The 27,980-nt window shown below is 41.3% G+C and overlaps 1 long non-coding RNA gene across 1 annotated transcript; it reads right to left on the bottom strand.

The window, feature by feature from the left end:
• Window positions 1-194: 194 nt before the first annotated feature.
• On the bottom strand, window positions 195-27,490 carry LOC122000470. The gene is made up of 3 exons (XR_006117143.1): window positions 26,216-27,490; window positions 26,041-26,129; window positions 195-760 (listed from the first exon to the last, which is right to left on the bottom strand). It is a non-coding gene; the product is annotated as an uncharacterized LOC122000470 (long non-coding RNA).
• Between the last annotated feature and the right edge of the window lie 490 nt (window positions 27,491-27,980).

The following is a 27,980-nucleotide window of genomic DNA, read 5'->3' as shown; positions in this document are numbered from 1 at the left end:
TATAATATGCACTGAGTAACATTCGAATTCTCATTGTACTTACTATCACACCAAAGTCCAGGGCAAAATAAATCATATAAAAGACAAAATACTACATTTAAATAGAAAACGTCCAATTATTAATCTACACAATCATTAATATATATAAAATGTATCTCTCACATTATATTAAATCATCATGTGCAATTTTGTATAAATATTTAATGTGAACCTAATAACTCATATATAACATATATAAAGCATATATTACATAATAATAACACAGTTTTAATTGGTTACAAATATAATTGATCCACTCCACCTCGTTCATTTATCTAATAGGTAAAGTATACATCAGATAGAAAATTTCAGACCTTGGTGAGAAATTAACATCAAGTGGACTCGATCGGTTGGTTGGGAAGGAGGAGCTCAGGTCGGCGGGGAAGCTTCGACAAAGACTACCGATCGACCAGTGTCGATGGGTAGGGAAGAGAAGCTCCTGGAGGTACTAAGCGACGGATAATCTCAAGCAGCTAGCGTTGATTGGCTGGGGCGGAAGAGCAGCAGTAATAGAAAACCCTAAATTACTGTCTTCCGTTCTCCCTTTCGTCGGCTCGCACATAGGCAAGAAATTCTCGCAACTCCTCTAGTGTTCTTTTCTCCCTTGCACGTCCTCCTTTCCCCATTACTGTACGGCCATCATTCTCACATTGAGATAAGATTTTTCTTGTTTCATTTTAATCTTGCAAGATCTTGGCCGATTCAGCGATTAGAAAAACTCCTATTTTACAGTTGAGATAAAAGATTAATAGTTCATTAAATAAACACTAATGTAAGTAATAAGTGAAAAAAAACAGACAATATAAAACTTTAAGTTGTAAGTGATCAGCCCACTACCAAAATTGATATTAAAAATAAATATAACAACTCTAATCATAATTAAACAAACTTAATAAACTCACAATCACACGTAATAAATTAAATCATGATGGATAAATAAACATTGAATATATAACAATAAAATATATTAAAATTTCACCTTGAGCAAAGAGGGGAAGGCGCCATTAGGTGGGTTATAACTATTAAAAAATAAACAAAAGAGCTATAATCAATAAAATAAATTTACAATCACAAGTAAAACAAAAATTGATATTAATTAATAACATTAAACATATAATTAGCAAAATATATCATATTTCACATTACAAGAATGACAGAATCAGAAATCTGTTCGAAAATCGATGAGATAAAAATTAAGAATGTGGGCATTCTATTGACCGCTTGTAGACTCCGTTTTACCTGCAAAATAGATGACGTTAGTGCCGAGCTAGGGAAGGGGTCCTGGTGTTGACCCTCTGACACTCAAGTCAGTCAACGGTGATGAAATAGAAGGCGGAGCAACAAGAACAAAGACTGTAGTAAAAATAGTGTATCGCGTACTTTCGCCGATGTTTGAACCCCCCTTTATATAGAACTTCTATAGCGCGCGTGCCCACTTCCCAAGGAGAGCACGCTTTCCAAAGTTTCTCCCGAAAAGACTTGTCAATAAAGTGTCCCTAACACAATACCTTAACAAGCTGAGAATATCTCTGATGTGGCAATGGAAGTTTCCGTCGTACGATCTTCTGGTTGACCATGTCTGGTGTCAGCGATACTAACTTCCAAAAGGATGTCAATGGATAACACAGGGAGTCTGCTGCTAGGCCGAGTGGAATAGTCGCTTGGCCAGAGTTGTTGGGTGCTACTTGGAATTCTGTTTTGTTTCCCTTGTTCAAAAATTTATACAAGAATAGAACTTTTCCTAGCAGCCCATGTGCTCTACAAAAGTTAAACTTGGATTGTAAACGAAACTTAACAATTTTAATCCAAGTTTTTCTTCAGAAATTAAACTTGGATTGGAAACGGAACTTAACATTTTTACTCCAAGTTCAACCCATGTGTTCTTCAGAAGTTAAACCATATTACAGAAGTTGATTAAATATCTATTTCAAAGATTGGCTTTCAGGTTAAACATGGCGAGACACTCGACCTTCTTGGATATGAGATCATCCACCACTTCCTAGACAAAGCTTTTCAAAGAAATTGAATATTTAAACTTCTTACAATAACCTTAGGTTTAACTATAGAGACCACAATAGAAACACAAAATCGAAATACAAAATCGATAGCCTCTTGTGTTGGTATTTCAGGATCCATACAAAGAACACAAATTAATTATGCAGCAGAAATAAATAATTAGTTATACCTTTCTTTGCAGCTAAAGACCTCTTGATCTTCTGTTGTATTCCTCTCCTCCTCTTGGACGTCGTGTGAGCAACGATCTACCAAAATGAAGACACCCGACCTTCTCCTTCTTTTCCAAGCTTTCGACCACCAAAAAATACAAAGTGAAGAGACCTCCTCCTCCTTCTTCTCCTCCAAGCAACCACCCACAAGGTGAAGATCCTTCTCCAAGTGCCGCCGACCCTTACGAAGAGGAAAGGAAAAAGAGGGAAGAGCCGACCACAAGAAATTAGAAGAGGAGCCTTGGTTGTTTTAGTTTTTGGGCACCTCCCTCCTCCTCTTTTATAATCTTTGCTAGCGGGTAATAAGGAAAGTTTTTAATAAAATTTCCTTTTATTTGCTATTGTAGATGGTTACAAGAAAGGAAAGATTTTAACAAAATTAAAATTTCTCTTTTAAACCATTGTAAATAGCTATAAAAGGAAAGATTATAACAAAATTTTATTTTAAACGAAATCTTCCTTTTATTCCTATAATGGTTGGTTACAAAAAAGGAAAGATTTTAACAAAATTAAAATCTCTCTTTTAACCAAAAGAGGAAAGATTTTAACAAAATTAAAATATCTCTTTTAACCATTGCAGATAACTACAAAAAAAGGAAAGATTTTAACAAAATTAAAATCTATCTTTTAATCTATTGTAAAAAGCTATAAAAGGAAAGATTTTAACAAAATTTTATTTTCAACAAAACTTCCTTTTCTCTTCTTGTATGGCCGACCCCATGCTTGGGCACCAAGCATGGCTTGGCCGACCCATATCTTGGGCACCAAAAGGGCTTGGCCGACCCCTTGCTTGGACACCAAGCAAGGATGTGGCCAACCCCTCATTTGGGTAAGAAGGAAAATCAAAACGGGTGAACGCGAGGTTTTATAGAGGTTACAACAGGGACCGATAGGAGGAATTGGTTTTGGCCTCCCGATGAGCTTGAGCTTCCTGTGTTCGACCCAAACACCCAACTCAAATTCATCAATAATAACTCATACCACTAAAGAGTCATTATTGAACTACCGCACCAATCTCATATTATATTATGGGCTCCTTCTTATCATGAGTACATTAATCTCCCTGTGTTTAAAATATCGAATATCCATTAATTAAATGAGTTACTGACAACTCACTTAATTAATATCTAGCTCCAAGAGTAGTACCACTCAACTTCATTGTCATGTCGGACTAAGTCCACCTGCAGGATTTACATGACAATCCTTATGAGCTCCTCAAGGGGACATCATCAACCTAGATAACTAGGACACAATTTCCTTCTATAATCAACAACACACCATATAAATAATATTATTTCTCAACTTATCCGACATATTGATTTAACGAATAAATCTCACCCATTGATAAATTAAAGAAATAAATACTAAGTATATGTGCTTGTTATTATATCGGGATTAAGAGTACGTATATCCATAATAACAGAGGTTATGTTCTTTTATGCAGCCAGTATAAAAGGAATAACCTCAAATAGTCCTGCTCAATACACACATAGTGTATTAGTATAATTTTATAGTCAAGATAAAATAATACCAAATTACACTATAATCATTCCAATGGGTTGTCCCAATCCATCTTGGTTGTGAGCCACTATTTATAATTTATAAGGAACTGATAACGTGATCTTCTGTGTGACACCACACACCATGTTATTTATAATATAAATTAAAATGGACAACTGTATTTTACTAAATGTAGACATTTAACTAATGTGATTCTTATTTCAAAATAAATGTTCATACAAAAAACTAGGCTTTTAGTATACATCCTAACAAGAGTTTCACTGCGTCCGTACTACGTCAGCTCGGCCGTAACTCCACTGCGACTGTCGAATCTTGTTGTCGGGCCGAGCGGGGTAGCTGCTCGGCCAGGATACCGTATCCTCTTGGCGTCCAACACCTCCTTAAGCGTTGGCTGTTCGGCGGATCCCCCCAAGTCAAAGGTAGGGTCGGATCGGGCACCTTCTCCTCCCAGTCGGGGACTTGATGACCCGACCGGCCGATACACTTATCGTTCATCCGGCCATATGATAACCGAACGTTGACCCCCTTGACTTTGACCTCTATCGTGGCAACTATCCCCCGTAGGGTGGGCCCCTCCTTATTGTTGGGGGCAATTTCCCTTGGTCAAGGTTGACCAGTTTGACTAAGCTTGAGTTGAGTTAAGCTTGAGTCGGGGGTTGAGTTTTGATGTTTGACAATATATGGAGATTGCTAGGGCAATCGTCTAGTTATGGAGATGGTCAAAGGGTTGACCAGGTTGATGAGAATACAAGTCAAGTAGGTCAAGGTTGGCAGGAGACTTGACTAGGAAAGTCCTAACTAGAGGTTAGGCATATGGAAGTCCTAACTAGAGGTTAGGCGTATGTGAAGTCCTAACTGGAGTTTAGGCAGTAGTGGAAGTTCTAACTGGAGTTTAGGCAGTGGTGGAAGTCCTAACTGGAGGTTAGGCAAATTAGAAAGTCCAAGTGTGATCTTGGCAAAAGAGAAAGTCCTGGTGAGAAGCCAAGCAATTGAAAAGTCCAAGTATGATCTTGGCAAAGGGTGGAAAGTCCAAGTGTGATATTGGCAAATGAGAAAGTCCTGGTGAGGAGCCAGGTAATTGGAAAGTCCAAGTGTGATCTTGACACAGGTTGTAAGTCCAAGCATGTGGTCTTGGCAAGGTAAGTCCTAGTGTAACTTGGCAAGAAGAACTCGATAACTAGGATGAGGCCGAAGGAAGCTCTTGAAGGCAAGGTGTGAAGGATGGAGAGATATCCGAGGGACGCAAGGCTAATGGAGGAGGCTAGAAGGCTAGTTCGAGGTTAGTCGAGTGTGGTGGTATAATTCGACAACTAGGATGAGGCTGAAGGAAGCTCCTGAAGGCAAGGTGTGAATGATGGGAGATATCCGAGGGACGCAAGACTGATGGAGGAGGCTAGAAGGCTAGTTCGAGGTTGGTCGGGTGTGATCAAATACTAGGCACGGAGACCCAACAGGTCATGGTTGACCGGGAGTTGGGTTGGAGGCTTTAGACTTGAGTTTAAGTCAAGTCCAGGCTGGTCAATTGATCAGGTGATCGATTGAACTAGGGTCCAATCGATCAGGCGATCGATTGGTGTGCGCTGCGATTGTGGGAAGGCCTAATCGATCGATCGATCGATTGAGATGTGAAATCACAAGCACAGAAGTTTTCCCAATCGATCAAGCGATTGATTGGGAGCTGGCCAATCGATTGGGCAGGGGAGTTCTCGCATGATCGCCTTCTGAATCGATCCACCGATCGATTCAGATGTTCCCAATCGATCGGTCGATCAATTGGGATTCGAGCGTTGCGTAGGAAACGAGCGATGGATGGCTACGATGAAGCGGTGTTGACGTGGCAATCGATTGAGGATGAATTGGATCGATTAGGAGCACTGTTTAAAGCCTGGGAGGAGCGTTTTCTCCGTAGATTTTTGCGATATGGTTTCTGCGATTTTCAGCGATTCTTCACAAGCTTTCTCTAATCTACTCATGTCAGTTCTTGAAGGCACTTGGGGAGTTTCTCCAAGGTTCAAGAGGCGACGACAAGCACAAGTAAGCAAGAAGAAGGGTGTATTACATTGTATTTTTGTTTCTTCTTCTTGTGTTCGTGTTCGTGTTTGTGTGTGAGTACTGTACGAGGCTTCTCCGCCTCCGGCTGCGATCGAGAAGGAGGTTTTCAATAGTCGAGTGAGCGTGTCGTGTGGATCTTTGGATTAGTTACCTCTTCTTGAGGTAGATACCAAGTAAATCCGTAGTATTAGCGTTGTGTGTGTCTTGTATTTATTTCCGCTGCACATTATCAAGACGAAGCAACCAACAAGCGCGACGAAACGCTATTCACCCCCCCTCTAGCATGCACAAAGGTTCTAACAATTGATATAAGAGAGAGGTCGCTCTTCTACGGACTAACCGCCAAGAGAGCAAGAAGCTAGAGGAAAAAGAAGATGGACTTGGGAGGTCCACTTGGATGGGACATTCGGATTCCTCCACCATACGGCAAGGAAGACTTCGCCTTTTGGAGGAATATGCTGGAGACATGGTTCCAAATGGAGTGGAACCAATGGGTTGTCTTGAGTGATCCATTTGAAGCTCCTACGGACAAGAAGGGTAAACGCCTCCGACCTCGACTTTGGACCGAAGAGCAACGAGAGCAATCGGAGGTGGACAAGGAGGTAACGAGAATTTTGCATAATTTACTATCTTCTAATATTTTGTTGAGTGTAGGTGAAACCACAAATGCAAGTGATCTTTGGAAAAAGATCATTGTCTATCATGAAGACCCTACACAAGTCCAAGGAGTGGAAGAGCCCAAGGAGAAAGACTCATTGGTCCAAGAAGAGAAGGACCAATCCGATGTTGACACGAGGTCAACATCCGAAGAAGAGGAGTAAGTAAAGATGCAATCTGATGTTGACAAGAGGTCAACATTCGAGGAGAAAAAGGAAGAGAAGGAAGAGGTGGAAGAGGAGAGATCTTCCACATCCTCAAGAGATGAAGAAGTGGAAGAGTCCACATTCTCAAGTGAAAAGGAAGAAATAGAAGATGATGCCATCTCTACATTGCAAGAAAAATCAAATGGAGGATCAAGCATCAACTCTACAAGCAAAGGTATAAAGATTTCAATTATTAAAGATAAAAATCATATCATTTGCTTTGAGTGTAGGGAGTATGGGCACTACAAGAGCAAATGCTCCAAATTGGCCAAGAAGAAGGCCAAGTAGTAACAAAGGGCAAAGAAAAGCTCAAGGAAACCAACCCCACAATAAAGAGAAGCAAGGAGCACATTGTGTGCTTCTCTTGCAATCAGAGAGGACATTACGGAAGTCAATGTCCTACAGGGAAGAAGCCAACCAAGGTAAATTTTATTAATGCAAATTCTCTTAGAAATGATAAAAAGCATGCTAGTTCAAATTTAAATCGTTATAATGTTGTTTATCATGAAAATAGAATGCATGATAAACCTAAGGACAAATATATACCTCCTCATGCTAAATCTACCATACCTAAGATTAGGAAGGTAGATAACTACTTAGGCAACAATTCTAAGGACTTTAGATATAAGTCTAAGGCTAGCAATGCTCATAGGAATCAACAAAAATCCAAATCTATGGATTTAGTAAGGGAAAACCAAGTCTTAAGGTCAAAACTTGATAACTTAGAGAGACTTAGCAAGAATGAAAAACTTGTTTAAGGGGCAAAGTGAGCACAACCTTTGAAAAGCTAGACAAGAGTCATCCAATGGCTATAGAGGTTTAGAATACAAACCCAAAGCCAAGAAGGATGTGACTTCTTTTCATAGAGTTCCATATAGCTATGGGATCAACCCTATGTTTAGAGGTCAAGTCAAAGATGCAAGGGAAGGAATCCCTAAAAGTATTTTTTGGCAAGACCAATGTGACTAAGACTTCCAAGAAGTCTAACAAAGTCACAAAGAAGGTCACAAGGGAAGTCATTCCTAGAGTTGACCTAGTAAAGGTAACTAAGGTTCCAAAAAGGCTAAACAAAGTCACAAAGAAGGTTACAAGGGAAGTTATCCCTAGGAGTGACCTAGTAGAAGTGACCAAGGCTTCTAAGAAGCCTAGGTCCTTAGGAATGTATCTAGGGAAGTCATCCCTAGTGAGTACCTAGAGCATCCAAGGAGCACCAATAGATTTTGGGTTCCTAGGAGCATATTCTCTACACCCTAAATGAGTTTAGAGAGTGTCAACTCAAATTGGAAGGGTAGTTAACCCAACCTTATTAAAGTTGACACTTGAGAACATTTTCAAGGTTATTGTTAACCTTTGAAAATGAAAAGGATTATGGGGTTACTCTTTGAAAGAGTAATATATGTGCCAAAATTTAAAGAGTTGAACTTAATCTAAATTGGCACACTTAAGAAAAGTATAAGAAAAATCAAGTTAGAATTTTGATACTTTCTTAAGGAATTAAGAGACAACCCAGGCTTTAATCAAATGAGATTAAGCCTTGAAGGGCAAAAAGATGCCAAGTGTTGAGGAATTTGTTTAATTTAAAATGACACAAATGCAAAAAGAAATACTAAGTTGGAAATTTGGTATTCTGTTGAGGGGTTAAGGAAAAATTTAAACCTTAATCAAATTAATTACTCTTTGGAAGAGTAAGTTGTGCCGAACCTTGAGGAATCACATCAAAGGTAAGTTGACATACTTGGAAAAAGGATAAGAAATGTCTAGTTGAGATATTAGTATGTTCTTAAGGGATTAAGAGCAAAATTAAGTCTCAATCTAAATGTTTGATCCTTAAAGAGAGTAATATGTGCCAAACAAATATTTGAGGATTGAATTCTTAATTTCAATTGGCACAAATAAAAAGGGGGTAAAAGAAATGCCAAGTTAGGTTTTGGCGTTCCTTCAAGAGATAAGCAATTTAGGCTTAATTTTAAGGTTTTAGTTAAGGTTTAAGGATACTTAGATAGATTATCTAGGTGTATTTTATTTATGCTAAAATGCCATGATTGCCTATCATATGTCATGACATCATGCGTTGCATTCATAATTATTATGAAAAATACAAAAATACCATGTCATGTCATACATACATCATGTAGTTATAGGAAATTTTCTTTTGAAATATTGCTTATTTTGATGTATGCCATTAATCATCATGCATTATGTAAATTTTCTTGTAATTAGGGACAAAAGACATTTATTATGAATATAAGTGTCTCAACAAGTGGGATCATATCAAGTGATATCCTAGATGGATAATCATGATTTTCACAATGCCTAGATAGAGATACATGATCCCTTAGTTTAGGGAAAACCCAAATATACATCTCACAAAGAACCATAAGGTGACTTGTATGTGTTTTGGTACATATTAGATACAAGTGAGATATTAGGATAGTGAACCAAACTCAAGATGTTGATTTAGTGTATCTTGTTGAGTTTTAGGTTCATCAAAACACATAGTTATGTGTCTTCCAATCATTGGGAAAGCTAATGTACAAGTCATGTGCATTGAGCCCAAAGGACATGGTTGGATATTGGTTTTGAAAATCATTTTAAAATACATTTGGAAAACCTTGGTGAAGACTATCTTTTTATAGTAATCATCATTGGAAAGTTAAACACAAACTAGGAGAAAACATTGAAGTTTTCAAGACTTTTCAAGTTTGTGTCAATATTTGAAAATAGGTAGTATTTTCATAGAAAACTATTTTTCCTTGATAAAGTATACCCTAAATAATGTCTACATGAATTTTCATGATTTTTAGAATTTTGTAGAATTTTTGGAGAGTTTCTGAATTTCGCTGAAATTGAATTTCAGGAAATCAGGAACCCAATCGATCAGCTGATCGATTGGGATGTGTTCGATCGATTAGTCAATCGATTGGGAAGCCAATTCCCACGAACAAAAGGGTAGTGAATCGATCACCCGATCGATTGACCAAGGCTGGATCGATCAGTCGATCGATTCAGAGGGAATTTCTGCGAGCAGTAGCTTGCAGAATCGATCAATGGATCGATTGAAGTGATTTCAATCGATTGAGTCCCAACTTCAATCGATTGGGAAGTTTGATTTTGGCCCGAAAAGCTGATTTCAGCACTTCAAGTCACTTCGAGTCTCGTTAATCACTCCAAACATCTTGGAATAAATTTGTATACGTTTAGGGGGAGTTTTTCATGATGAAAACAAGTATGGATTGGTTAAAAAAAACCAAAGTGAAGTTTAGGATAAGGTTTAGTTTCAATTCTGAATTGTAGAACTTTAAAACTTCAAGTTTTGGTTTTCAAGGGTCATTAACCATTCCTAACCCTTTGGAATACATTTGTATACACTCAGGGGGAGTTTTCATGATAAAATCAAGCATGGATTGGTTAAGGTAGACTTATGTGAAGTTTAGATTGGGGTTTAGTTTCATTATTGAATGTTGAACCTCAAAACTTCGAGTTTTGATTTTCCTAATTATTTAGGAACCCCAAGTCATGTTGGTGCAATGATAGAAGTTTGACCATGTTTTTAGAGGGAGTTACTCTTTGAAAACATAAAAATCTTTTCAAAGACCTTGGAAGGGGGTTAAACCTTCGTGATGAATTAATACTAAGGGTCGAGGATTGGGGAGCAATGGAAGATTGGTTATCTTCATTACTAGGATGATAAATGCTCTCGGATGAGCATTGTGGAGTAGATTACTGCTCAAGGGGGAGCATTGGGTTAATGAAGGGGATTAGACTTTCATTGGTTAAGTGGAAAATGCTCTCGGATGAGCACTGTGAAGAAGAGTTAACTCTTATGGAGAAGAATTTGTTTTCTTGGTTTGATGTGTGAAAAAGGGGGAGAATGGAAGATTAAGTTAGGCCTTCATCCCAAGTAGGGGGAGTTTACACTCTAGGAAAGGGAGAGAATGAAGGAAACCTTCATTCAAGCCTTGATATAAAGAAGAGGTTAAGACTATGGAATTTAGCCTTAGTATAAAGAAGAGGTTAAGGCTATGAGATTTAACCTTGGTGTAAAGAAGAGGTTAAGGCTATGAGATTTAGCCTTGTGATAAAGAAGAAGTTAAGGTTATGAGATTTAGCCTTGTGATAAAGAAGAAGTTAAGGCTATGAGATTTAGCCTAACTTAGAGGAATTGTCAAACATCAAAAAGGGGGAGATTGTTGGGGCAATTTCCCTTGGTCAAGGTTGACCAATTTGACTAAGCTTGAGTTGAGTCAAGCTTGAGTCGGGGTTTGAGTTTTGATGTTTGACAATATATGAAGATTGCTAGGGCAATCGTCCGGTTATGGAGATGGTCAAAGGGTTGACCAGGTTGATGAGAATACAAGTTAAGTAGGTCAAGGTTGACAGGAGACTTGATTGGGAAAGTCCTAACTAGAGGTTAGGCGTATCGAAGTCCTAACTGGAGGTTAGGCAGTGGTGGAAGTCTTAATTGGAGTTTAGGCAGTGGTGGAAGTCCTAACTGGAGTTTAGGCAAATTAAAAAGTCCAAGTGTGATATTGGTAAAAGAGAAAGTCCTGGTGAGAAGCCAGGCAATTGGAAAGTCCAAGTGTGATCTTGGCAAAGGGTGGAAAGTCCAAGTGTGATCTTGGCAAGTGAGAAAGTTCTGGTGAGGAGCCAAGTAATTGGAAAGTCCAAGTGTGATCTTGGCATAGGTTGTAAGTCCAAGCATGTGGTCTTGGCAAGGTAAGTCCTAGTGTAACTTGGCAAGAAGAACTCGATAACTAGGATGAGGCCGAAGGAAGCTCTTGAAGGCAAGGCGTGAAGGATGGAGAGATATCCGAGGGACGCAAGGCTGATGGAGGAGGCTAGATGGCTAGTTCGAGGTTAGTCGAGTGTGGTGGTATAATTCGACAACTAGGATGAGGCCGAAGGAAGCTCCTAAAGGCAAGGCGTGAAGGATGAGAGATATCCGAGGGACGCAAGGTTGATGGAGGAGGCTAGAAGGCTAGTTCAAGGTTGGTCGGGTGTGTCAAATACTAGGCACGGAGACCCAACAGGTCATGGTTGACCGGGAGTTGGGTTGGAGGCTTTGGACTCTAGTTTAAGTCAAGCTCAGGCTGGTCAATCGATCAGGCAATCGATTGAACTAGGGTCCAATCTATCAGTCGATCGATTTGTGTGTGCTGTGATTGTGGGAAGGCCCAATTGATTGGTCGATCGATTGGGATGTGAAATCGCAAGCACAGAAGTTTTCCCAATCGATCGAGCGATCGATTGGGAGCTGCCCAATTGATTGGTCGATTGATTGGGCAGGAGAGTTCTTGCGCGATCGCGAGAACACAAAACACTACTGAATGATCCACTGATCGATTAAGATGTTCCCAATCGATCGGTCGATTAATTGGGATTTGACTGTTGCACAGGAAACGAGCGATGGACGACTACGATGATGCGGTGCTGACATGGCAATCGATTGGGGATGAATTGGATCGATTGGGAGCACTGTTTAAATTCTGGGCGGAGTGTTTTCTCCGCAGATTTTTGTGATCTGGTTTCTGCGATTTTCAGCAATTCTTCACGAGCTTTCTCCGATCTACTCACGCCAGTTCTTGAAGTCACTTGGGGAGTTTCTCCAAGGTTCAAGAGGCGACGACAAACACAAGTAAGCAAGAAGAAGGGTGTATTACATTATATTTTTGTTTCTTCTTCTTGTGTTTGTGTTTGTGTGTGAGTATTGTACGAGGCTTCTCCGCCTTCGGCAGCGACTGAGAAGGAGGTTTTCATTAGTGGTGTGAGCGTGTCATGTGGATCCTTGGATTAGTCACCTCTTCTTGAGGTGGATACCAAGTAAATCCATAGTGTTAGCGTTGTGTGTGTCAAGACGAAACAACCGACAAGCGCGACGAAACGCTATTCACCTCCCTCTAGCGGGCACAAAGGTCCTAACACTTATCAGCGCATCACATGCCTCTTCCTCAAGTCTAGTCGAAGGAGACTGCAAGTTTGACTGACTGAACAAATTGTCAATGACGCTTTTCACCCGATCGGCTTATGACACTCGACTTTTGATCGGACTAACATGACCCAACGGTCGGCTATGTGACCGCTCTTTGTTGGTTGGCCTGTTGAAGATTGTCGTTCGACCATATGTCTACTCCCTTAAGCCGATCGGCACAATGAACATTCATACTTGTAAATGTTTTCTTAGGCTTCTTTGGGTGAGCGCGATCTGGATTTACATTACCCATATTTCTGGGAAATTGTACAAATCCCTACGCATTATGACTGAGCGCGCCCCCATGCCTTTGAATTGCCTTCATTAAATATCAACCCATGGCGAGGCGCCACGTGTACCCCCTATTGCAGCCGCACGCTGGACGTGACAAGCAGATATCCTCTGGTGATGTGACGTTTGGCGGTTTAAATTCGACGACTAGATCTATGTTTAGGTATTCGCGACCCTTGATCGGACGACTCTAATCGATCGGTCTTGGGGTTTATAAACCCACTGCATCGCCTTCTTCCTCTACACTTCCCCATCTTCGAGCTTTTTGGCATCACCCCGTCTTCGTGTTCCGGCGAAATTCTTCCTTTCCCGCTCCTCCAGTGACCTTCCAGTAAGCTTCCTTCCAATCGCATATCGTCTTCTTCCTCTTCACTTCTCCTTCTTCGAGTTTTTCAGCATTTCTTCGTCTGTGTTTCGATGATATTCTTCCAGTAGGCTTCCTTCCAATCACATCTTTTTGTTGTCTTTTTTTTGCGATGGCAAGTTCCTCACAACCTCCTATCGGTGTCCTTGGGCCTTGGTACACCTCTACTGAGTCCAGATTTGACGCCGGGGACGCTGAGAGCCTGACAGCCGCATTTGAGTTCCCTTTCGAATATAAAGTTGTTCTTCCTTCTCCTTCCGATCGGCTAAATTCTCTGTCGTCCGGTTCTCTTTGTTTCTTTAGAGATCAGTTTACCTTCGGTCTGCGATTTTCCATCCACCCCTTCTTTCCTGCCGTATGTAAATACTTTCGCATCTCCCTTCATCAATTAGTATTGAACTCCTTTCGGCTACTGTGCGGGGTAGTGGTTTTGTTCTGCCTGCACGACATTCCCCTCACTCCCCAGATTTTTTATTACTTTTATTATCCCAAATTGTCCGAGCCAGAGACTTTTCTTTTCTAAGCCCGAATGAGCTTAGTTTTTTCGATAAAATGCCGATCTCCAACAAGCATTGGAGGGAATACTTCTTTTTTGTGCACCTTCTCGAGCAGCCAGACTTCCCGACCAATTGACAGTTTGAAGTGGTGAGTCAACCTCCCTTAAAACAGTACAAGAGTCGATCGGATTACCTCAATGCAACTTCAATGTTGGCCAGTTAGAAATATAACATTCACAAGTTGCTACTAGATGGTGTCCTCTACATTTTCGGCTTGAGTCCGATCTGCACTGGCTTCAGTCCAGCCTAGGTATACAACTTCTTCACTCCTTCCTTTGATTCTAACTGATTTTTCTTTCTCTTTTGAAGTTAAAGTAATGTTATATGCGCGTCTATCCAGAAAGGCTAAGCTTGCGGATGCCGCAAGATGAGTTGAAGAGTCGTGGTTTGCAACCGGTCGACTCTAAAAAAGATTCGCAAGGCGAGAGCGAAACGACTCCAGCCTTGGTAAGCGTAGGGGCAGACAGCCGGACGCCTAGCGGTGGAGCGGTTAGTAAATCACAACCTCTCTCCGAACGACCTCCGATTGTTCGGGTTGAGAGGGCGACGGACTTGGCCTCCTCCGGAGAGCCCCTGATAAGGCGCAAGAGGCATCAGGCGGAGATTTCATTGTGATCCGCCTCCTCGATGGTGTGGACCCCTATTGGCACTAGCCCGCGCCCTTCCATCGAGCGGGTTGAAACCTCAATCCCCGTTCCAGCTCATGAGATTGCGGCCCCTATGTCGTCTGACCAGACGCCATCATTATCCGGTCTGCCACAGGGAACTCTTTGCGCGCCGCCGATGACCTTCATACCACCGCCATCGAAGGTCAAAATGTCTGGCATCCGTCTGGCGTCCTCATTTCGGTCGTCTGGCCGAGCGACCTCGGCCCAATTAGCTCCGAGCGGCCAGCGCCACATAATGGCGGTTCTTCATCTGCTGATTGCGGAATGGCGTGAGTCAGCTAGCGTTGAATCCCGAGCCCCCGAGCACCAAATAATTATTCAGGTGTCGCTTGTATAGATATAGGCTGACACCCGAGCCCATGCAACGATGATGCCTCCGGGGGCGCTCGCAGACAGTCACACCCAAATGTTTACTAGGGTAAGTGTTATATTCTTCTTAATTTATCTCCGATCAGCGCTTATATTTTCCTAGTTACTCGCAGTATTGGGTAGAGAGTCTGGTCATGTGTCAAAGACTTGCATTTTTAGAGTAGGAGGTCAAGCAGCTGAAGATGTCGAGCGACCAATCATCTGCCTCTTAGGAGCAGTTGGAGTAGGTGAATGCTGAGGCGGCTCAGCTGGCAAAGAGCACCGAGCTGCTAAAGGCTGAGCGGGGAAAGAGCGCAGAACATGCCTCTCTACTGGCTCGGCTTAACAAGCAAGTCAACACTTTTGATGCCAAGATTGAATCAGCTAATGCGAGGAAACTCCGGGCCATCGAAGACCTGGACCTGAAGAATAAAGAGGTCCGGGCTCTCGCTAAGAAACTCAAAGAAGCTGAAGATTTTCTGATTGCCGAATGGAAAAGCCGGTCGGCCGAAGAAGTTGTCCTTCGAGGCCAACTCTCTGCAAAAAATGATAAGCTAACCACCGCGAAGGATGAGCTGGGGGGCCTCTCGAGCAGCTTTGAAAACTTATCAAGATGTCGAGCCTAGCCGGTTTGAGGCTATGACGAAAAACTACATCCGCTCGGACGTTTTCAATGACAAGGTCGTCGACCGGGCACTTCGCTTGTTCGACCTGGCGATCGAAGGGACGTTCGACAAACTCAAGGCAGGCGACTACCTCCCTGCTGCTCTATCAAGCAAGATCATCAGTTGGTACAAGTTGATTGTGTCTTGGGCTATCTAGAGTGATCTCTGCTCGAGTGTTTTTCTATTCATCCCTCTATTTTTAATCCTTATGTAAGATGTTTGTAATCCTTTGTAGTAGTAATGAATGATCGCCCGTTCGACGATTTTTTCTTATTCATTCATCCCTTTACCGCCATTCGGCTTCTCGATTTGACTCGTACTTTAGTTCGTGCACCACGAAAAATCCTTAGCAAGATCACAAGTTGCTTATTGCGACTTGGTGGCCTTCCGATTGGTGACGAGAAGTCATAGTAGAATAATCCCGAGCGATCACCGTATCTTGAAGACTTGGAGCTTTTTTGAGTAGCGCGTATCCATAGTCGGTCGTTCGTCGTTCTTGCTTGATCGCTCATTGGGACCAGGGTTTAAGGTCGCCGCTCGACCGTTGGTGTATATGAGGGTTGAAGGTCGTCACTCGACCATTGATGAAGACGAGGGTTTAAGGTCGTCACTCGACCGTTGACGAAGACTAGGATTTAAGGTCGTCGCTTGACCATTGGGGAAGACAGGGGTTTAAGGTCGCCGCTCGACTGTTGGGAAATATGAGGGTTTAAGGTCGTTGCTCGATCGTTGGGGAAGACGAGGGTTTAAGGCCGTCTCTCGACCATTGGGGAAGACGAGGGTTTAAGGTCGCCTCTCAACCGTTGGGGAAAACGTATCTCAAGAGTGGCATTCTTTGCTTTTATTCATATTTGTCATGCGTTTAGGAAACATACAAAAATACATGTATTCACTCGTGCACCTCTCATCCGGTCGTGTAGGGTTGGAGATGATTCGCGCTCCATGGCCACTCGAGCTGTCTTCCCCCCTCATCCTCCATGTAGTAGGCGCCTGAGCGAAGCTTTTACACGACCTTGAAAGGTCCTGCCCATGGGGTTTCGAGTTTGGTGGCGTCGCCGACTGACTTCACTTTTTTCCATACGAGATCACCTAGCTGGAAGGACCTCGGGATTACCCTCCGATTGTAGTTCTGCTTCATCCGTTGTCGGTACGTCATTAACCGAACCGCTGCTTTCGCCTGCGCTTCGTCCACCAAGTCGAGCGAACTCTACTCTGACCTCTACAGGGATGGCTGCTTCGCCGCCGTATACCAAGTGGAAAGGAGTTACGTCGGTTCCCTCCTTTAGAGTTGTGCGAAGGGCTCACAACACACTTGAGAGCTCGTCGACCCAGTTGCCTCCGGTGTGGTCGAGCCGAGCATGTAGGACCCTGAGGATTTCCCTATTGACGACTTCTGCTTGTCCGTTGCTCTAGGGGTAGGCCACCGAGGTGAAGGCTTGCAAGATGCCATAGCCCTCGCACCACTCCCTGAGCCTCTGACCGGTGAATTGTCTCCCATTATCTGATACAAGCCGACATGGGATGCCGAACCGACATATGATGTTCTGCCAAACAAACTTAATGACCATATGCTCGATTATTCTTACAAGCGGCTCGACTTTCACCCCACTTCGAGAAGTAGTCCATCGTGACGAGCAAAAATCTCCACTGCCCTGTCGCCATGGGGAATGACCCAACGATGTTCATGCCCTATTGGTCGAACGGGTAAGATACTATAGGCGCCTTCATTTTTTCGGTCGGCCGATACGAAAGGTTGTGATACTTTTAGCAGGACAGACAGGTGGCTACCATCCGAGCAGCATCTTCTTGGAAGGTCGGCCAAAAATATTAAGCTAAGAGTATCTTTCGGGCTAATGACCGGCCGCTCGGATGGCCTCCGCAAAAACCTTGGTGCATTCCCGCATAATGCATTCAGCATCTTTTGATCCGACACACTTGAGTAGGGGCCTAGAGAAGACTCTCTTATAAAGCTGGTCTCCAACCAAGGTGAACCGTCCTACCTTTTTCTTCAGTAAGCGAGCTTTTTTCTGATCGGTCGATGTAACTTCCGACCGTAGAAACTCTATTAGAGTCGTCCTCCAGTCGTTCGGGAAGGTAATTCCTTCCATTCGATCAATATGTGCCATGAGCGATACCTATTCGATGGGCTGCCCTATCATGATCGGTGATAACAAACTGACTAATTTTGCCAACTCGTTTGTTGCCTAGTTCTCCAATCAAGGGATCTTTTATATAAGGACTTCCTAAAAGTTAAACTTCAGCTTCTCATAGGCTTTCGCATAGAGCCTGAGTCGGGCATTGCTTATCTCAAACGTCCTTGATAGTTGCTGAGCGGCCAATTGAGAGCCCGAATGAATGAGGACTTTAACAACTTCCACATGTCGGGCTGTCTGTAAGTTGACTATCAATGCCTCATACTTTTCTTCATTATTAGTGGCGCGATAGTCAAGCCGAACGGATAGCTGAATCCGATTTTCCCATGGTGAAATGAGCAAGATGCTGATCCCGCTACCTTGTCGAGTGGACGAGTCATCAATGTATATCTTCCATGTAGTCTCTGGCTCGACATTCTGGATCTCTGTGACAAAATCTGCCAAGGCCTAGGCCTTGATTGTCGTTTGGGGTTGTATTGTATATCGAATTCGCTTAGCTCGGTCGTCCATTTGATTAGCCTTCCTGATGTCTCAGGATTAAGAAGGACTCGCCCCAAGGCACTATTAGTTAACACGATGATTGTGTGCGCTAGAAAGTACGGACGAAGCCTCCGAGCAGCGAATATCAGTGCATAAGCTAATTTTTCCAGACCGATGTAACGAGATTCTGCATCCTTCAATATATGGCTTAAAAATATGCATGCTGTTGCTCTTAGCTGTTCTGCCTTACTAAAGCCGACTCAACCGCATACTCATTGGATGATAAATAGATTCATAGCGGTTCACCAACAATTGGCTTGACTAATATAGGCAAAGAGTTAAGATATTCTTTAAGCTCTTCCAATGCTCGATCGCACTCGGCGTCCCACTGGAATTTTGTAGCTTGGCGAAGCACTTTGAAGAATGACAAGCTCTGGTCGGATGACTTGGATATGAATCTGAACAGTACCGTGATCCAACTAGTTAAATGTTGACCTTCCTTCAAGCTTCGAGGCGGCGTCATGTTTTGTAGCGCATTAACCTTGCTCGGATTGGCTTCGATGCCCCGCTCGGTGACGATGTAACCCAGGAATCGATCACTCTTCGTGCCGAACAAACACTTACTCGGGTTCAGCTTTATGTCATAAGCCCTTAGAGTTCGGCATATCTCCTCGATATCTGTGCATAGATCAGCAGTTCGGAGGGATTTTATTAATATGTCATCGACGTATACCTCCATGTTACTGCTGATCTGCCGTCTCAACACAGCGTTCTTCAGTCCGAATGACATGACGTTATATTAGTACGTCCCATCGGCCGTGATGAAGCTGATCTTCTCAGGCGAAGGACACTTGATGATACCCTTGGTACGCGTTGAGCATGCAGATCAGCTCACAACCTGCCGTTGAATCCACCATCTGGTCCATCCTGGGTAACGGATAAAAGTCCTTCAAGCACGCCTTGTTCAAGTTGCAGAAGTCGATGAAGACCCGCCATTATTGCTTGACTTGGAGACCAACACTACATTGGCTAGCCAACTCGGAAATTGAACTTTTCTATTAATGTCAGCCTCCAGCAACTTCTCTATCTCCGTCGGATGATCAATTCTATTTTCCGTTGAAGACCCTCTTTCTTTGTTTCACAGGCCGAGCGTTCGGTCGAACATGGAACTCGTGCTGAACCACACTCTGGGAGATACCGGGAAACTCGTGTGTCGATCAGGCGAATACATCATGATTATTCCTGAGACATGTGACCAGCTCTGCCTTCTTCTTAAGTTCCAGATCGACCGCGATGATGGTGGTGGCCTCCGTCCGGCTTGGGTGAATTTGAACCTCCTCTTTTTCTTCGTAGACCATTCCAGGAGGCTTCTCGATGACGGCGTTCACCTCCAAGCGCGGATTCTTTCGAGCGCTTCTCGCTTCAGACTTGACCATCTCAACATAGCATCGTCGAGCGGCCAGCTAGTCACCTTTGACTTCATCCATCTGATCGTCCGTTGGGAACTTTAACTTTTGGCAATATGTAGACACCGCCGTCCAAAATTCGTTAAGAGTCGGTCTGCCCAATATTACGTTATAGGCCGACGGAGCATCCACCACTATGAATTTTGTGGACCTGGTTCTCAATGGCTCTTCCTTGAGAGAGATGGTCAGCCAGGCCTATCCGAGCGACAGTACTTCGTTGCCCGTGAAATCGTAGAGCGAGGTTGTCATAGGCAATAACTCGCTTCGATCGATTTGCGATTGATCAAACGCCTTCTTGAAGATGATGTTCACTGAACTCCCTATATCAATGAAAGTTCAGTGAATAGTGTAATTAGCAATTACCGCCCGGATGATCAGCGCGTCGTCGTAAGGGATCTCCACTCCCTCCAAATCTCTCGGGCCGAAGCTGATTTCGAGCCATTTGGCGTTCTCCCTGCTGCATCCCATGGCGTGAATTTCTAATCGCCAAGCATTTGATTTCCTAGCTCTGTTAGAGTCACCGTCGGTTGACCCCCGACAATCATGCTTATTTCTCCTGGGAAAGTGTTGACTCTGTTATATTCTTCCTGAGCGAAGGATCTATTCTGCTCAACCGGAGCATGGGAGGGGTTGGTGTTATCCCTCCGCTGATGTTGATGGCGTCGCTTGGGCTCCCTTCTTTCGTCCTCTCGCCGCCCGGTAGATCGAAGTCTATGTCGTCGATCGAGAGATGGAGATCAGTGGCGGTATCCTATTGGGGCCAGTCGATTGATAATCGATGTCAGATCGTGTTGTGTCACCGGCTGATGAAAAGAGTAGAATATTTGGCATCCATACCTTGCCTTTTGTCGTCTTCTGTCGACTGGAGGCCATATGCTGCACGACATGTGTTCTGGCCTCCGGGTGCGGCCTTGCTCCCTCTGCCCTTGGCCCTTTGGGCTACTGGTGGTTGTTCGATGGTCGTTTCTCGGGTGCTAGCACAGGCTCGGCCGACGTTTCCTTCTTCCTTGCTGCCTGACTTCTTCCACATTTATGTATTCATTGACCTTCTTGAGCAGGTGATCAAAGTCCCTGGGCGACTTCCTGATGAGCGACCAGAAAAACTCTCCTTTGACGAGCCCCTGGATGAAAACGTTTATCAGCATCTCAGAAGAGACCGATGGAATATCTATGACTACTTGATTAAAGCGCCTGATGTACGCTCTGAGCGTTTCCTTAGGCCCTTGCTTTAGGGCAAAAAGGCTGACACTTATCTTCTGATAGCATCGGTTGCTGGCAAAATGGTGCTAGAATGCAACTCGAAAGTTCTTGAAGCTACGTATTGATCTGTCCAGCAGTCTTCGAAACCAGCGCTGCGCGAGCTGGAGAGAGTAGTGAGAAAGACTCGGTACTTCAACCCATTTGTGTACTAGTGCAACGTGACCGTGTTATCAAACCTATCCAGATGATCATCTGGATCGGTCGTTCCATTGTATTCCCGAGAGCATCGTCCTAGGATGATCCTCATTCCTGGTTCGCCTGAGCTATTTCTGAGGGGATTTGGAACAAGACGCGGTGAAAGGGGATGGAAGTAGGCGACGCTTCCTCCTGCGTGCCGGTCGACCCTCTGTTCTGCCCTCATATGGAAACTTATTCGGGTCAATCTTCTAATCTTGCTCGCCCTCTTGCTGCCAATGTCGCCAGCTGCTGCACTTGCCAATCGGCTAGTGCCTACTGTTGCTGCTACTCGAACATCTTCGTCGCTCGGGCTTGCACGAGCATGTCGAGCTCTTCTTTGGTGAGTGTCACGGTGGTGAGTTATCGAACGTCCTCTATCTTCTCAACTCGGATGTAAGTTAAATTCTCACAGACAACACCAATATGATCATGTCCGAAAGTCGATGAGATAGAAAGTTGGGAATGCGAACATTCCGCTGATCGCTTGTAGACTTCGCTCCGCCCTATAAAATAGATGACGTCAGTGTCGAGTCAGGGAAGGAGTCCTCGATGTTGACCCTCCGACGCTCAAATCAATCATTGGTGATAAAGTAGAGGCGGAGCAACAAGAACGAAGACGATAGCGCAAACAGTGTATCGCGTACATCCGCCGATGCTTGAACCCCCTTTATATAGAGCTCCTATAGTGCACGTGCCTGCTTCTCAAGGTGGGCATGCTTCCCAAAATTTTTCCTGAAAAGACTTGTCAATAAAGTATCACTGACACAATATCTTAACAAGATGAGCATATATCTGATGTGACAGTGGAAGCTTCCGTCATACGATCTTCTGATTGACCATGCCTAGTGTCGACGACACTAACTCTCGAAAGAATGTTGAAGGATAACACAAGAGGTCTGCTGCTAGGCCGAGCGGAATAGCCGCTCGGCCAGAGTTTCGTTGCGTCCGTATTACGTCCGCTCGGCCATAACTCCGTTGCAATTATAGAATCCTGTTGTCAGGCCGAGCGGGGTAGTTGCTCGGCCAGGATATCATATCCTCGTGGAATCCAACACCTCCTTAAGCGTCGACTGTTTGACGCATCCCCCCGAGTCAAAGGTAGGGTCGGATTGGGCACCTTCTCCTCTCGGTCGAGGACCTGATAGCCCGACTTGCCGATACACTTATCGTTCATCCCGTCATATAATATCTAAACATTAACCGCCTTGACTTTGACTCCCATCGTGACAACTATTCCTCGCAGGATGGGCCCCTCCTTATCACTGCATCAACAAAAATTTTAAATTAACAGGTACACATTCGAAGAGACCACAAAGCAAGACAACCAGACAACACAGCTAAAGTAAAGGAAAAATGGTTGGAGGATGGCTGAAAATAACCAGTGGCCACAAAACGAAAATAGATGGTAGAGTTGCACGTCGAGTCAAAAATACTAAGGAGTCAGGAGTTAGGAAGTAAAACCATGGATAACACTTCAAATTTTATCATAATTTTTTTTTTTTTTGATTCAGTAAACATACCGAGACCATTCAAGGGGACTGTTTGTGCTGCATAGGTTACCTAAGTAGTCTACTTGAACCACTTTTTTAATGACTAGATGACTTTGTCTCAATTTTTAGTAACCCGAGAGCGACCCTCACAAGTTGCGAATTCATTTTCAAACATTGATCCATATTCAAGAAGTTCATCTACTCAATCTTCTCTCCTTCATGAGGTAAAATCGTTGTTGGCTCATGTTGAAGTAGAGAGAGCAATTGTGGCATCGCCTTTTTGATCTCACTTATGTCTTGTGACTTTCAGAAATTGTGTCCTTAAGGGTGTTCAAATGCTGTCCGATTCTGCAAACAAATGCTTGTATCAGGGTGGAAACCCTAGTGGGATATGTTGAAATGTGTGTTATTGTAGTTCTGTAGAACATATGTTAGGCAGATGATATTTTGCTGATGTTAAAACTTGCGCGTGCAATGTATACTTTTAACTATTTAGATTTATACTAATATTGGCGGGCATTGTACCTGCCATTTACCCTTTTTTAAAAGGGAAAAAAGAAAAACAAATGATAGAAGAGTAACTTCAGAATCCAAAGTTGTTCTGGGGATTCATACGCCAACAAAATTCACTAACCCTGGACTAGCGGATAATGATGCCCTAGGTGCTCAAGAAACTTTCTTTAGCTATAATGTGGGAGTGGTGCATCTAAAAGGCAAGAAATAATTGCCTTTTCAGGAACAAAATTGGCAATTAATTAAAGACCTACTTTCTAAATTACTAGATCTGACTACAACCTGTGTTCGAACCGGATTTGACCCAGAACTTGATTCCGATCAACAGGCTCAGCCCATAATCAATCTGTCTTTAGACAGGTCAGTAAAGGGTCGGGTCCCAAATGAACTGTCGATTCAATCACAATTTAACTGCAAATAATTATCGTTTTATTAATATGTTTTAAAAAAAAGATATATTTTTTTAATTTTGTTTTAGATTTTTTTTCAATAAGAGCCTTTTATTTAATAATATTTATAAAAATTTAGTGATATTAATGGTGTGGTTCAATTTAAATTAACCATTTACTTTAAATTTTTCCAAGATCATTCAACTTTTCTATTGAAGTTACGTGACTATTTTACTTTTAACTTATTAAATTTATTAAACTCATTTAACTATCTTAATAAGTTATTCATGTCTCAATCTATCTTTTTTTTCCATTCAACATTGAATTTACAGAGACTATTTGACTTGTATAATATATCTAATAATAAATTTGTCAAAGAATATAATTCATTCAACAATAAAATTATATAAATAATAAAGATTATCATCGAACATACCAAATTAATCAAAAATATAACTTAGGTTATATATATGTCATACTAAAATATAATATTAATGTTAAATTAAAAAAACATTGATATTAAAATATAGTGATGATTAATTCATGATTTAGTATAATATTGTTCTCGATCTACTTTAGCTCTCAACTTTTTAAAACTAACACACTACTTGATAATTAGTTGAAAATTATGAAAATAATAAAAAAAAATATATATAACTTTCAGAGGCCGAATTAGAATATATTGATATTGAAGGAATAAACAAATTACGTGATTTTAATTCCCTTATATTTTACGTGGATAGATAGACAATATAAATAAATTCGTACATTTATTTTAATTTTTAATTTCTCAACATTTATAAATCTTTAAATATATATTTTTAAAATATATATAAATAATAATCTTGAACCATCGTGGATGTGGATGGTAAACTAAACCATAACTGACAATTTCAAATCATAAGCCGTAATTACCTTTAAAGATTAAAGATCAAGATTTTTTTAACTTAAACAGTCGAAACCTTGATCTGGTCTATTATATTACTAACATTCTTAGACCCTAATAGCACATTTCTTCTGTACTAATTTAAAGCCTACAACGCAAACTAATTCCCATGCTTCTAAGCTCATTTCAAATTCTGAAATAGATCTTAGGGATATTTGGTCCCTCCTTAACTAAAATAAAGTTGGTAAAAATATTCTCCAACTTCAAAGAATAAACCTCATAGAATATAATAGCAATCTCAACGACAAAAATTAAGAGATAGATTAGTTAATTAGGATATTATCGACAAATAATTATCAATAGATGTTGATGGCATGTTTACCATGTACTTCTTCTTTGATTTTTTTATCTTGATTAATCTTAAAAAGGATATAGAAGAAGGTCTATAGATTAGGTATAAAAATTCTTCCATTCAGTAATCTCTATTACTTAAAAGACTCAAGCTGTAGAGTTGAGTATTGGAGCAACATAAAATGGACAATTTTTTTTCATGACTAATGATTTAGAGATTATTATAAATCATGAATCATTTTCAATTCTAACTATCATAACTAATCCTTGAAAACAATTCTTGATTTAATATATTTATATTAAATATTGTATGATCATCAGAAGAAAAGGTCTTAGCAGAAATTATTTTGACTAAAAGATAATTTTAATGATAAGTAATATAACTTGCACTACATATTTTCTCATGATGGAATAATAACATAAAATCATGAAGATAAATATATCTGTATGTCTATGTAATCTTAATGAGATATTTTTAAAATGTAGGTAGGCAATATTGCTCTAAATCCTCCTTTTAATGACAGGGAAATTCATGAAAGGATATCATAATAAAACAATTTGTTGCACTAACCTAATTAACCATAAGCTCAACGAACCATCTGAGCATGCAATGCAGGTAATAAAATATGCCAAGTTAAAATCCGTCAGTCAAATAAAATTAAGCTCTTAATTTTTTTCGAGCCCAAACATGGCATGTCACCCTGTGGATATATAAAAGCAAATAACTAGAATACAATGTTAATAATATTGATAAAACTAAAGTGGTATACCGACATGTCTCTGACTCAATTATAATAACAACCAATTTCTTTTTTTTAGCAATTTGTCTATAATTATTTTTTAAAGAATATTTCTAGGAAATCTGTTTGCCTTTGACCATATATATCTTGAGACGCAATAAGACAACAAGAATTGATGGAGAACAAGACTTACATCTGACACCCTTGTTTTGTCAGTATAGATTCCTTTCAAGAGATCAATATTGCCTCCACTTAAGGCATATACATATATGTTTTGTTCATGTCCAATTTACTTTAGGTTTGGATGATTTGATTGTATATCCTGGCGAGATGATGCACAATTTTAAAGAATTAAAAGGAGCAGGTATAGTTATATCATTGTTTAAAATGAAATCATATCATTTTTCAGATTTTATTCCAGCATGAAAATAATTAATTCTAAATAAACAGCATATAGTATTATTTTATTCTCTCTTCTTAATTAATCAGGACCAATAAAGTAATCACTCTATAGAGAAAGCATGTGAACTATAAACATACCAAAAAAAGAAGCAACAAGAAGCCTTCTTCTTACCTCAAAGTGAGAGATATCGATGTTTCTTAACTTTCTTCACTATATATTACATGAACTTTTGACATCTTTTTTTGTAAGAACAAGAGGATCTGTGAGAAATATTATACGTATTGTTTCAAGCATGACGAAATTAAAGTGAAAAAAAAAGTAACAATAAGCTCTTTCCTTATCTTACCTCGATAGATGGAAGCTGTTCACAGAGCGTATTCCATTAATAATGGATGTAACTCTATCAGTTACCAGATGAAAGAAACAAAGCCACGCTCAACAAGGCCTCTTGGAGCTTCGTCGTCAAAGAACACACTTTCCCAACAGAAAAACAAACTGACGAACGGACTAAAGGCGAACACACTTTACCATATCTGTCGAGAAGATGCTGACAAATGGGACTAAAGGCGAGGGTGGTCCTTTTGAATCACAAAATGAAGATATCAACAAAGAAATGATCGACTACATATTTGGAACAAATAAGAGTGTGGAGATGGAGATATGAGGGCTCTAGAAATCAACCTGCAAGGAAGAATAAAAAGGGAAACACAGCAAGTAAAAAGAATTGTTTTTTTTTAAACGAATAAAAATAGAAACAGATGAAGAACAGTGATTCCGTTAAATTCGAAAAGATGGCATGCAGAAGCAAGCGGTACATGTATGTATTCAGCGATGCAAAGTACTCGCCTAGGATTCGACCCCCGCAAAAAAATTAATCTCGGAAGTCACGCTTCCAGGCTTAAATCAGTAGGAAGATGTTTTTTTTACCATTTTTATTCAGGTTCTCGTTCCAATCTGGTCTAAATCGAGTAAAATAAAACCAAAATGAGGAAGCGTTCGAGACGAGAAACAAGTACACCCTGTAATCACATGCTGTTGCCTCCTCGGAAACCCACTCGGACAAGACTCCAGCTGACGGGACAGAGTGGGGAAGATAAAGGTAACCGACATCGGATAAGATGAATGGTGGCCTGCATCCCAAAGCTCGAGGACGAAGGCAAAACCGAAAAGATAAAATAAAATAGAATAAAATAAAATAAAGCTCGATCGAGCCAACATCTTGTTACTCTCGTCCCATTTCTCCATGGAAGCAAGAAACAGGACGCAGATCTGGGCGGCTGGTGACTGTGCGGCGCCGGTGGCGCAGAGATCATCGGGATGACAGACAGAGCAGTGAGCACGCAACAGCAATGTCACCGCAGCTGATGCCCTCCCCGCTGCGTGCTCACTCTCTTCTGTCAACCCAAATCATCTCCCAAAAACTACAAAATAAAGAAGAAGAAGAAGATTCGTGCATCGATCTACCAGAAGAAAATCCAAAGAACATAGAAATCTTAGAAAAATAATCAACGAACAAATAGCAGTAGATCATCTCCCCTCCGCCTCCGCTCGATCTCCCCAACGCTTCCTCTCTCTCTCTCTCTCTCTCTCTCTCACCCAGTTCTAGGGTTCACGCCTCCATTTATCGCCAGCCTGCACGTGCGGTTTCAACGTCGTACGAAATTTGAATTAAAACATTTTTGAGGACTAAAAAATAAATTGGACGCGGCATACCTGGAAGTCGTACACGCACAGTGGGAGTGAACGATCGATCGCATGGACGCAGAGAGGGAAGCATTTTATGGGATTGTCCCGAGGCCATCGTCCGTATAAGCCGTCCGCTCCTTGGCAGCGCGAATCTGGATGCGGTTCGTGGATGCGAATCTACGTATATATTTTAGGAAAATAATAATAATAACAATAATAATAATAATAATAATAATAATAATAATAATAATTAAAAGGAATTTGTCCCCTAAAATCCTTAATAAAGGCTTTTAAATTCGCTAAAATTGGTTAGCACGTCTGATTAAATCAACTCATGGCGCAGTAATTTTAATTAAAAATTAAAAATAATAAATAATAAATAAATAAAAGAATTTTAAAAGAAAATTAAAAAGACCTTTCCTCTT

This window comes from Zingiber officinale, chromosome 7A (assembly GCF_018446385.1).
Source record: "Zingiber officinale cultivar Zhangliang chromosome 7A, Zo_v1.1, whole genome shotgun sequence".
NCBI classification, from domain to species: Eukaryota; Viridiplantae; Streptophyta; class Magnoliopsida; order Zingiberales; family Zingiberaceae; genus Zingiber; species Zingiber officinale.
The sequence above is the reverse complement of the archived record's forward strand: the minus strand, read 5'-3'. Positions and strand labels throughout refer to the sequence as shown.